Source organism: Phascolarctos cinereus, unplaced genomic scaffold (genome assembly GCF_003287225.1).
Source record: "Phascolarctos cinereus isolate Bilbo 61053 unplaced genomic scaffold, phaCin_HiC Scaffold_4;HRSCAF=312, whole genome shotgun sequence".
Classification (NCBI taxonomy): Eukaryota; Metazoa; Chordata; class Mammalia; order Diprotodontia; family Phascolarctidae; genus Phascolarctos; species Phascolarctos cinereus.
This window is the reverse complement of record NW_027555847.1, coordinates 491,343,128-491,356,451: the sequence shown is the minus strand read 5'-3', so window position 1 is coordinate 491,356,451 and position 13,324 is coordinate 491,343,128. Positions and strand designations below refer to the sequence as shown.

Below are 13,324 nucleotides of genomic sequence, written 5' to 3'. Positions count from 1 at the left end.
ATGCTTTAAAAATGAGAGATATACACAAACATAAAATAAAGGTCAAGAGTAGAATTTATTATGTAAAAAAGCAGGTATAGTAAGCACGATCTCAGACAAAGTTAAAGCTAAAATTAGATTTAATTAAAAAATAGAAAAATTACACTGTATCAGCAATATTAATCAATAGTTTTAGACCACATAAAATAACTAGGCAATAAAAAAAATGAGTATATCTGCCAAAATAGATACAAGAACTATACAAATATAAACACAAAACACCTTTTATACAAAGTAGATCCAAATAATTGAAGTAATATTTATCATGCAATTTTTTTGTTTTGCTTTATTTTGTTAACTATTTCCCAGGTACATTTTAATCTGGTTCTGGCCAAATTCTTATTTGATAGCATTCCCCTTGTGGCATGTTTGACACTTTTCTCCAGGCAGCTGTAAATTGCAGACATGTTTTGAACCTGTTTTGATATAGGTCATCCTCAGGTCTCCTACATCAGTGAAATCACAGGTCCAGTTCTTATTTCTTTTTATTGGGTTGCTTGACTGAAACTCATTTGCAAGTGAGACATCATTTTTGCGTATAAATTACTTATTTGAGCTAAAGGCTGCAAGCCTGCTTAAAACAACTGTTCTTTCCCTGGCAGCCGAGGCAGTTCCCAGAGTGACTGGCCTTTGAAGACTGGAACTTGGCACATTGGGTTTGCCAAGGAGTTTACCAACCTTATCCATACTTGTTGCCAGACTTGTTCCCTTGGGCATTAGGATTAGAGGTGGTTTTATAACTTGGCAGCCAATCATAGGAATGATTACCTGGTATCTTATCATAGATGCTATGGGAGTTGAAGGAATTCACAGTGGCATAGAGATACACATTGCAGCAGTCCCCAAATGCATCCTATTATCATGGTACATATGAAGGCTCACTTTGGGATGAAGCAGATACAACTTCTGGAGGACTGAAATGGTTCTGCTAGTAAAAAATTGATTTCCTGTCTATGATAAATGGATTGAACCTAGAGAAAGCTCTTAGTCATTACATTATAAAATAAGGATTATGTTTTGGGTTTCACCAATAGTTCATCTATCTCTTTCTTTTCATTATATTTGAATTTATTTTAAACTTAAATACAAAATAAGAAAAAAACCATTAGCATGTACACAACAGTACATAAAAAAGGATTCAATACAAAGCAACAAATTTCCATTTTGAGAAAACCTACATAATAAATACTACACATTATTTTCAAAGCTATCGTTTCTTTGCTTCCTTGTATATTTTTTTGTCCTCTGTTGTGCTTCTACTTTATTTTCCCCCTCTCCCCCCCAAAAAAAGATACAATTAATTGGGATACACACATATGCATATATACATACATATATACATACACATATATGTATATACATATACACATATAATACATAGATCTCCATATACATATACACATATACAAATACTCAAATGCATATATGTAAGACCATATTATGCTTATTTCTACTTGTTATCTATTTCTCTGTAAGTGGATAGCATCTTCCTTCACAGGTTCATATTTTTCTAAATCCACCAGCTCATTGTTTCTTACACCACAACAATATTCCAACCCAATCACATTCTATCTGGGAGATTGTCTATGAGAGCTTTTCCCCCCAATTTTTCTGCATTCCCATTATTCTTGGCTACATAGGTTTTGTTTATACAGGCAAATTTTAATTTAAAATAATCAAAATTATCTATTTCACACTTCAACACTGCTTTTACCTCATAACATAGTTTAAGGTCTGATACTACTGAATTTAGTTCCTTCATATCTTTTCCCCTTGGTTTCCTTAAAGTTCCTGACCCTCTGCTCTTCCAAATGAATCCTGTTATTATTTTTTTTTGTCTCAGTAAGATAATTTTTAAGTAATTTAATTGGGATAGTATTACATAAACATATTAATTAGTTAAAATTGTTATTTTAAAAAATTATTTTAGCTTTACCTACCCATGCATGGTAAATATTACTTCAATTATTTAGATCTACTTTGTATAAAAGGTGTTTTGTGTTTATATTTGTATAGTTCTTATATCTGTTTTGGCAGATATACTCTCATTTTTTTTTTACTCTCGTTATTTTATGTGGTCTAAAACTATTGATTAATATTGCTGATACAGTGTAATTTTTCTATTTTTAAATTAAATCTAATTTTAGTTTTAACTTTGTCTGAGATCATGCTTACTATACCTGCTTTTTCATATAATAAATTCTACTCTTGACCTTTATTTTATGTTTGTGTATATCTCTCATTTTTAAAGCATTTCCCAAAAGCAACATATTGTTGAATTAAAAATTTTAATTTGCTATCAGTTTCCATTTTATGAATAAATACATCCCATTCACATTCTAAAATATTACTTGTATATTTTTCTCCTTCCTATGTTCCTCACTAGCCTTCTTAACCTATTCCTATCCCTCCTCACTTCTCTACTTTATTTCCACCTGCGACCTTGCCCTCCTATTCCTTAACCTACCCCACCTCCAAGAATCCCTCCATTATACTCTCCCTCCATCCTATCCTTTTGCCCTCTTATTTCTTTCTGAATTTAGAGGACTTTTATACCTACATACTCACACACACACACACACACACACACACACACACACACATATTTCTCTCTAACCCATTCTCATTGAGAATAAGATTCCAGGACTACCCACCCTCCTCCCCCATATAATTCCTCTGTATCAGTTCTTCCTCTCACTCCTCATTTGTATGAGATAATTACTCTTTTTAGCTTTTCCTCCATCATTTTGCTTTTTAGAATCTCATCATACTTAGCTCTACCCCCTCTTTCTTTTGAACTACCCAATTACTAATGACAATCTCAGATATATGGTTTATATTTCCACATATAAAAAGTAAACCATTTGTCTTTATTGAGTCATTTGTAATTAGCCTTTGATGTTTACCTTATATTTCTCTTGGATCTTCTATGTCAAATTTTCTATTTAGTTTTTGTCTTTTTGCAATAAAATCCTGAAAGCCTATCAATTCACTGAATATCCTTTGTTGTTGTTGTTGTTTAGGATTATGCTTAACTTCGTTGGGTATGATGGTTTTGGCTGTAACCCCAGTTCTTTTGCACTTTAATACATAGTGTCCACAGCCAGCCCCATGACCTCTGCACTCACCAAATCTGTGCTGGTTCCTTCTCACCCAGGACCATGTCTCAGAAGCACAGCTGGGTCTGGTGTTCCTTGTCAGCAGAGGCTCTCTCAATCTTTCCCCACTCAGATACCTGACTCCCCACACTGTCCAAGAGGTGAAAATCTCTGTGGCTGAGGTCTAGGATACTGCCCAACCCAGTTGTTCCCAGGGCTTGCCTTGCTGTTTCAGTAGAGCTAGCCTGAAGGTGTTTACACTTCATTTAGTCAAACCTCTGTCCTGGGATCTTTCTTCCAATCTTCTTTGGTTATCCCAGGAGGACCACTGTTCTATACCAACTCATGTTTATTTTTGCCACTCTACATTCACCCTGATATTCTATTTTGTCTTGTTTGTGGAGAGCTTGGAACTTTCTGACCTACTCCACCATCTTCCCAGAATCCTCTGTCATCTTGTTCTTTCATTAGCCTCCTTCTGGCCACCGCCTTAGGTCTTTCAGCAACATTTTTATTTTTGAATTTGATAAAGAAAAAATTTTTGGCCTACACTATTTCCAGGGTTCATTGTATCAAAGGTAAAAAAAGTGTCAAAGTTCATATTTGTTTGTTGTTTTAAAAAAGTGATTTCCAGCATTCTGGGGATGTCTTTTTTCCACCCTCTCTGATTCCTGTTACCACTTTTCCAGGTCAAGAGTATAATTAGATTTCCTTAGATCAGAGAGATAAGCTCCGAAAAGAAAGAGGGAAGTTATGGTAGATGAGTTAAAGTAGGGATTGTTAACCTGTTGGAATCTGTTAACTTGTTTTTTTGAAAAAAAGGATAATTATATTTCAAAAGAATTGATTTCCTCTGGAATCCCATGCATTTTATTTCCTGCATTGGAAAACATTATCCTGATATCATAGGCTTTTGAAAACTACCAGAGTGTATAGAATCCCTGAGTTAAAGGATGGATAGTAATAGGCAAAGAGTAAAAAGATGAGGTAAAGAATAAAGACAAGGAATGATTAGGTATTTAGAAAATTCATCAGTTGCCCTGGATTAATGTCTTTGTGTCTGTAATAGTGCAATGGGAATTGTTCAGAAATGAAATCTGCTATTATTTTCTACCCCATGTTCTCAAGCTTTAGAGACTCATTGGGAATTGCTGAATTTTGTAACTCAGTGATTAAGCAATGAGCATAATTGGAAATATCAAAGCTGGTTGGTATTATGCACATAGTAGGTGCTAATAGAAGGAGTTGAACCGGGAGTTTTCAGTTAAACCTGATGAGATTACAAGGAGGTGCACTCTGTTTGCAGACTGTGCACATGTATCTGTGATGAATTGGGTTTGAGTTGGTCAGTTATCCTCAACCTGGTTTAACTGGGTTGTGGCTTCTGTGAGTGCTACAGCTTCTTGGGCCCACAAGTGAGAACTGGGTAACTGGTTGGACACCATAGATGGATAGGCAGCCCTGAGAAATGGTGGGGAGAGGTGCTACATGGGGCACAGGATGACAAGCGTGTGCCATGGCCAGGATCAAAGTTGCTAAGATGTGCCCACATTGAGGAGTCTTTTCGTCACAGGACACTTGGCATGGTAAAGAAAACTGGGCCTGAATCAGGGTAATGGTAGAGAGGGGGGGTCCCTGCATGAGCCAGAGGCAGCTGGTAGATGAGCACAGGAGGAAAGGTCTTGGGACCTGGAACATAGCTGAGCCTTGTTCCTGCTGTCATCTGATTCACATATTTTTTTTCCTGGTGGGCTATGGTCAGAAACTTTGGGCAACCCAGCTGCTATGGTATCAGAAAACCCAACTTCTGCTGGTCAGTCTGCTGAACTTTGGCCTAGAAGTCTGTCTGGCTACAGGCATCACTTATGTGACACCTTTGCTACTGGAAGTTGGGGTGGGGGAGAAGTTTATGACAATGGTCCTGGTCATTGATTGACCCTGTCTTGGGCCTGATATCTGTCCCCCTCCTGGGTTCAGCCAGTGGCTACCGATGTGGGTGCTATGGACGATGCTGACCCTTCATCTGGCCCTGTTCTTGGGTGTACTATGGAGTCTCTTTCTCATTCCTTGAACAATTTGCCTGACTGGGCTGGTGTACCCACATGCTTGGCCCTTTGAGCTGGCGCTACTGATCCTGGGTGTGGAGCTGTTGGACTTTTGTGGACAGGTGTGCTTTACCCCACTAGAGGCCATGCTCTCTGACCTTTTCTGGGACTCAGATCATTGCCATCAGGCCTTCTCTGCGTATGCCTTCATGATCAGCCTGGGAGGCTGCCTGAGATACCTGCTACCAGCTACTGACTGAGATGCCAATATCTTGGCCCCACATCTAGGCACCCAGGAGGAGTGTCTTTTTGGCTTGCATACCTTCATCTTCCTCATATCCATGGCAGCCACACTGCTGGTGGCTAAGGAGGCAGCCCCGGGCTCATTGGACCCCCCTGAGGGGCTCCCAGTACTTGCCGCACCTTCTCATTGATGTCCATGCTTGCCCACCTTGCATTCTGCTTTTTGTTGTTGTTTTTTTATTTTTTTAATAGTTGTACTCTTTTTTCCCCCCTTTTTTCCTTTTTAAAATTTATTTAAAATTTATTTTTATTTTTTCCCACCTTGCATTCTGAAACCCAGCTGCCCTGCTGCCCTATCTTCACAGGCTTTGCTGCCAAGTGCACCCAGCTCTACATCAGCTCTTTGTGGCTGAGCTCTGGACCAGGATGGCGCTTGTGACTTTCACTCTCTTCTACACTGGCTTTGTAAATGAAGGGCTGTATCAGGGTATGCCCAGGGCTGAGGTTGGCACCAATGCCCAGAGACACTATGATGAAAGGGTACGTATGGGGAACTTTGGGCTCTTCCTGTGTGTATGGTCTCCTTGCTCTTCTCACTAGGTATGGACCCACTTGTGCATTGCTTTGTGACCCAGGCAGTGTATCTGGCCCGTGTGTTCACCTTCCCGGTGGCTGCTGGTGTGACATGCCTGTCCCAGAACGTGGCTGTGGTGACTGCTTCAGCAGCCCTTACGGGCTTCACATTCTCCTCCCTGCAGATACTGCCTTATACCCTGGCCTCACTCACCACTATGAGAAGCAGATATTCCTGCCCAAATACAGAGGGGACACTGGCAGCAATCGCAGTGGTGACAGCCTGACCACCCAGGTTCTTGGCAGGCCCCAAAGCTGGGGGACATTTTCCTAATGGACATTCAGGGGCTTCCAGTACTGGTCTCTTTCCTTCCTCACCTCCACTACATGGGAAATCCCCTCATGATGTATCAGTGGGGTAGTAGTTGGGGAGGCAGCTGAGACAGGGGGCCCAGGCCAGGGCATCTGCCTGGACTTAGCCATCCTGGAGAGTGCCTTCCTCCTCTCTCAGGTGGTACCATCTTTGTTCATTGGCTCCATTGTCCAGCTGAGCCACTCAGTCACAGCCTACATGGTGTTAGCAGCAGGCTTTGGGGTGATAGCCATCTATTTTGCCACTGGGGGCGGTATTTGACAAAAGTGACTTGGCTAAATGTTCCATCTAGGTATCTCCTGATCCCTGGGAGAAGAGCCAGAGCAAGAACCTGCCCTTCCTCCCTTCTTTTACATCTTCCTCCTTCTCTCTATTTCCTCATCTGTTCCCCTCACTTCCACCTCATCCAAGACTTGGGTTGGGGCCTGCTGAGAATCACAATTCAGCCCACCTAGGATTTCTCCCTCCCCTCCCCACTTGGAGTCTGTGGACCTCAAAATCCCATTTCTGTCCTTGTCAAAGTGGGGTGGGACAACTCTTTGCTGTCCGCCAGTGGTTGTGAAGCACTTAGCTGAAGAGATGCTTAGTGAGTAGGGGCCTGGGGCCTTTGGGACTCTTGCAATCCCCCAATCTTCATTCCTTTGCAAACCTTAGAGTAATTGAAGCAGAAGAGCTGGGGCGTCCTTGGGTAGCTGTGGCTGGTTTCCTGGCTGACCTAATAAGCCTTAAATTCTGGCTTCTGGTTGTAGGGCCGGTGTATGCAGTGGAAAAAGGTACTTAGCAGAGGCTTCATATTAACTCTATGAGAAACACATGAGTCAGCAGGACCTAAGGGATAAGAGTGAAAGTCCTGAGTCAGGACAGAGGAGAAAAAGGGTTATTTGTAGGGTGAACAAACCAAAGATGCCTCCTCTCCTCTTCCCACCCCAACCCCTCCCCACAAAACTATCTAATGCTTCTCTTCTTCTCACTTGGGGATTTCTCCAAGGCTGCTACTACTCAGAAAGTTTTAGCCTGAAACTCTTCCGACCCCGCAACCCCAGGGTTAACAAAATCCTTGTCTTTGTGAGATTTTTTGCTTAGACCCATAGCTGTCCTTTCTGCTGCTTTCTCCACCATCCCCTGCCATCCCTCATTTGATCAATACCAGGAAACTCTTCCTCGTTCCATTTGGCAGGTCTTGGATTTCTATATTTAACACCAGCACTGTACACAGGTCTTTAAGCATTTAACTTATTTATTTACCAGAGTAGGAGGCTGTTGCTAACTCTCTACCCAGTGGGCTTAGTGTATTAGATCTTTCAGGGCCTGGTCCCCTGTTGGTTGAGCCAGGTCTGTGATTGCCAAGCTCTAGAAACTAAAAAATAAGGTTGTCTATTACTTAGCCGGTTGCCAGAGGCTCTGGTCTCATAAAAAGGTTCTCACAGTGCCTTGGCTTACCTGCCTCTTTCAACCCTCCTCACTTCAGCACCCACCTCCGATCCTCTCCCTAGCTTTGGCTAGATGCAATCTATTTCATCCCCCTCACCAGCTCCCCAGCCTTGCTTCCATCCCTAACCCATGAGCCTGAGGTCTGTTTCCCTTGGTACTGGGATTCCCTCCCCTCCCCCCCCACATTGTGTTGTCCTTAGACCTTTTGCCTATCTCAGCCCCAAAAGGCATTCATTCTCTCATGGGGGACACAGGAGCTCAGGAACACCCCTGCCTGGGCCGGGAAATCTTACCTCAGGGGTGTAAATGCTGTTTGCAATAATGTTTTATTGTCTTATTTATTTAGCTAAGTGAATATTTTGCACAGTGTGCAAGCAATCAGAATACAAAGTTCGTTATGGTGAAATAAAGAAGCTTCTCATATATTTAAAAAAAAAACCAACAACAAACTATCACAGCAGAAATGCTAGTCCTCCCTTAACACCCCATACACCCAACCCTGCTTTTTATTAAGCCAGTACAAAGGAATGGCTGTACCCCGCAATACTCCAGGCCAACCAATTCATCCCCAGTGAACCTGGATTGCCTCCATGGAAAGATTCAATTAAAGACCCAGGTGGGCTCACCTCCTCTGTAACTTTATCCAGTGGATTATCAATCAGTCAGTCAATAAGTATTTATTGAACACTGTACCAATCAACAATTTATAATGACTAGTTAAATGGAAGAACAGATGTACGGTTTAAAATTAATGCTGACTTTCTTACCATATGTGATTTACCAGGAAATAAAGATTAGGTATTTGACCTCCAAGGTTAGCTCCTCCCAGGCACTTACCTCTTGAAAACAAATGGGATTAACTGCCCATCTTCAGAAAGGTGCCCAGTTTGATGGTCTTTACTCTTTTGCTTTGGGGAATTACTCTAGGCAGAGACGGATCAAAGGCTCTAATTTATGATGTTTGCCTCTAATCAAAACCCATTCAAAATTTTGCAGTTTGTAGCTCTTAGCTCCCAGATGCAACATGGATTCATGGTGTTTGCCTTGGCTTCTGCTCTGTAAGACTTTCCTTGCAATCTCTGGCATGGTAAGGAATTAAAAGGTATATGCTACAAGATATATGGAAAATAAAGCAAAACAAATAAGCCTAATAGAGGGTAGCAGGTAATACCAAGGACAGTATTACCTCCAAGGTAGTGGTACCATTAAAACTGATTTAGCCACTGTTTTTTTTTTTTCAGAACGATAACGCAGGGTTGATGAAAGGAATGCTTTTTCAGGACAAGCAGGGAAAATATACTGTTTATGATAGATTGGCTGATTATAGGGGACTGGGAAACAGGAAAGGGATCCAAGAGAGAGGAATAGGGGACAAAGAGACTATGGAGTAGTTGGTTGCTTTTGTTTTTGTTTCACTGTTTCAAAACTAGCTTTTGGTAATATGGAAAAAAAGAAAATTAGTTTTATTTCAATTTTTGGTATTGGCTGCTGATGTATGGATTTTTAAAAATGAATTACTTGAATAGAAATCTCAGTGTTCGTGATTTGGCTGTGGATTGTGAAGGGCCCAGAAGACTAAAAATTCTTTTCTGGTCCCTCATTAGCTTTTGCTCAGCTTTGTGCAGGTAGAGAGGTACCCTGTACCAGCCGAATATGAATCGACAACATCAACGCACTTAATCATATTTCAAAGGCTCGGAGAGAAACCTGAAGTTCTAAATTTAAGAGAACAGCCAAACACTGAGGAAATGACCTTTTCTTTTAAAGCATTTGTTATATCTAGAGTAAAGTATGTCTTCAATGCCACTACTAAAATTGTATTGCATATGTTTATTTGTGTGGTTTGTATTTCTACATACAGACGTATTTTCAATGCCTGAGACAACTTTTTGGTGTATATTATGTGCTATGGGCAACCATTTTATAGTATTAACTTGAAAAGACCAACTCATTGCTTTTGCTGAAAACAGCCATAATTGACAATGATTCTGCATCTCCTATCTTGTTTATATGAACCAAAGAAATAGACTAAGGCATAAGCAATTTGCTATTTGGGGACATCTCAACAAAAAGCTTGTTATTATATGGAATATTCCACACTTATCCCCCACCTCTACAAAAAAGAGAGGGAGTTTCTTCTCATATCACTTCTTTGAGGCCAAAGTTGGTCATAATAATTTCACAGCACTCAGTTTCAAATGCTTTCATTGTTGAGCTTTATAATTACATTCTTATAGCCATTATGTACATTGTTTTCTTGATTCCACTTACTTCACTTTATCTCAGTTCATAGAAATCTTCCTGTATATCTCTGGAGTTGTTATATTCATAGTTTCTTAGACCATTGTAATATTTCCTTATATTCCTGTACTGCAACTTAGCTAACCAGATTATGGTCATTGAGGTTGTTTTATATTCTTTGGTACTACAAAAAGTGCTGTTATAAATATTTTGATGCATATATATATATATATACACATAGATATGTAAGTATGTGGGAGCCTTTCTTTTTTTCATTCATCTCCTTGGGTTATATGCCTAGTAGTGAGTTCAAAGAGTATGGACATTTCCATGACTTTCTTCACGTTTTTCCAAATTACTTCCCTGAAAGACTAGCTCAAATTAGAACTTCACCAACAATGCATTAATGTGCCCTGTGGGGTTTTTGTTTGATTGTTTCTTTAATGACAAATAATCATTCAAGTAAAAATTCAGTTTAGATTCTCAAGTTTGATGAAAGTTAGTACCCTGAGGAAAAAGAATCAGTATTAGTGAGGTAGTAAATAAATGCCTTTATTGCTATATAAGACAGTAAGATCAAGAGAAACAGTGATAAATCTTGTCTATCATGATAATATGTTTTCTTCTCTTTTCTGTTTCTTAGCCAAAGCAGAAAACTTTGGTGAGTCATTTATTGAGTTCTATTCTTTTCAGCACTTCCAATGATCGATGATTTCATCTATGGGTAGGGAAACTGCATGGTGCAATTGGTAGAGTGTTGGATTTGGAGCCAAGAAGACCAGAGTTTTCTCAAAAAGACCTGAGTCCTGTTTCAGATACTTCCTACCTGTGTGACTCTGGGCAAGGCCTTTTCCAAATTAGTATTCTTCTGTGTAAAATGGGCTTAATAGCACCTACCTCACAGGGTTGTAGTGAGACTCAAATGAAATCAAATATATGATTCATTTGAAATACTTAATGTGCTATATAAATGTGACCTATCATTATTATTATTCCACCAGTAGCATATTATATATAACACCTCTCCATCTAAGTGGCTATGGTACCCACAGTTCATCACCTGGTATCCAACTCCCTGTTGAGAAGCTTCTCCAAACTTAGCTGGGCTGGTCCCTAGACCACAGACTGCTGAGCCTGCAAACAGAGCCTTTGAGAATCCAGGGTCATATCCAGACCATGATTCAACCCCAGACTATAAGCTGAGTTGAGGGAGTTTCTGTTAGATGAATAAGAAAATAATCCATGCATTACAACCAGCATCGTTCCTCCTACATATTTGAGTACTATATCCAAAAGCAGAATGACCTTATATTCTATGTACCAAGACTATGTCAGTAACTATAACAACTGGAACCACATGATTATGATTGAATAGGTGGGGTCTGGGACCAAAACAATGACTGAGTGGTGATAACAACAACAACAACAACAATGATAATAATAATAATAAAAACAACACATTGCATTTATATATTTCAAAGTTTGTGCAGCACTGCACACGAAATCTTATTTGATCCTCACAACAGCCTTGCAAAGTGGAAGGAAGAGGGAGGCAATAAGCATTTATATAGTGCCTATTATGTGCCAGGTGTTGTGCTAAAAACTTCATAGATATTATCTCTTTTAATAATAATAACATCCATCTAACAAGTAACTATTAGATAGATGTTATTATTACATCTACCTATTAGGTAGATGTTATTATTATTCCTATATTGCAGATGAGGAAACTGAGGCTAAAAGAAGTCAAGAGACTTGTCCAGAGTCACAGTTTTTTCATTGATTTCCTTGGGTCATATGCCTAGCATTGGGATCTCTGAGTGAAAAGGTATGGACATTTTCATGACTTGCTTCATAGAATTCTGAATTACTTTCCTGAATGACTGGATCAAATCAAGGCTTCAGGAATGGTGTATTAACGTGTCCCATGGGTTTCTTGTTTTGTTTGTTTAATAGCAAATAATCATTCAAGTGAAAACTCAATTTAGATTCTCAAATTTCACGAAGTTTAGTCCTCTGAGGCACTTACAGTGTCTGAGGTTACATTTGTACCCAGGTCTGCCTGATTCCAAGCCCAGTCTTTCACCCATTGGGTTCGCACTGTCCCCTGAAATCTTTGAAAAGCCTTATATATCACGACAGTAGATTTTCCTGTATTATTTAAGTGGTATGTGATTTGAACAAGCTATTATTTAAATCCAACCTGAGTGCTCTGAAAAAAGAAATTCAAGCTTAAAGAAAAGGATCTGTTAGATTAGATGGACCAAATATAACATGCCACCAATATTCACGTGTACTTATAAAGAATCATACGAAATTATGATTTCTGTTCCCTAGGAATTTAGAAGGGAACTCAGGCTTAATGTGGAAGCGTTGGTCTGTGCAATTTATTAAAAGCTTCATTCTATATTAAAGTGGCCACATATAGATGAAACAATGGTGACTTTATTAGTCTTCAACATTCGTTTCCAATTTGGTTTCAATTCAGGGCAGCCTTTGTGTATCAGTGGCATTTCTTCCCAGTCTGGTTTTCATCTTGTGCAGAGGGAGCTGTTTGTTATGAACTGTATTGATTTATTCCTAAAGTTGGTCAATGTCCAAGGAAAATAGGAAAACATAGTATACAATGTGACAGTTTCATGATGAAGTGACCGAAATATTTTCTTGCCTCTAAAATATATGTCAAGGTTAACCTTTGTTCTCCTGTGCCTTTTCATTTGTCTTTTTCATAATAGATGTAGATGATGGCAAGGATTTGGATATATTTGACATCAGTGATGGTTAGTGGATTCCTTTCTTTTGCAAATCTCATGTGCAGGTATTGGGTTTTACCTATTTTATAATATCAGGTCTTGTTTTGCTATTTAGCTTTGGGACTGAAACTTTTTGAGGGAGACATCCACCTTGGTTGGGTAAGTTGACATGCTGCAGTGATATCAATGCTTCTATTAGCCAAAGCAAGCTAAAATAAGACTTCTCTGAAACTTCTCTGTCAGTGAGAGGGCATGTTAGCTCTAGCCATTGGAGGTGGCACAGAATTAATGGGAATCATGTATCCATGCATTTGTATACAACCTCATAAACAAATTGTGCTGGAAAAATGACTTGATTCATATTAATATCACAATCTTTCACTTACTGTGATTTATTGTAAATTAGTCCCAAGGCCATCATCATTAACCATATGTAGTCAGGCTATATTGATTTAAACTTGGTGGTTTTCAATTTTTTAATTGCTAACTTGTATTTTTACATTGCTTTCATTTTCAAATATATTACTT

General features: G+C 39.4%; 2 pseudogenes; both read left to right on the top strand.

Annotated features, from left to right (window-relative positions):
• Positions 1 to 4,776: 4,776 nt before the first annotated feature.
• On the top strand, positions 4,777 to 6,663 carry LOC110212553 (solute carrier family 45 member 3 pseudogene; annotated as a pseudogene).
• A 4,622-nt stretch (positions 6,664 to 11,285) lies between these two features.
• LOC110212552 (meprin A subunit beta-like) overlaps positions 11,286 to 13,324 on the top strand; it is a 34,849-nt pseudogene continuing 32,810 nt past the window's right edge.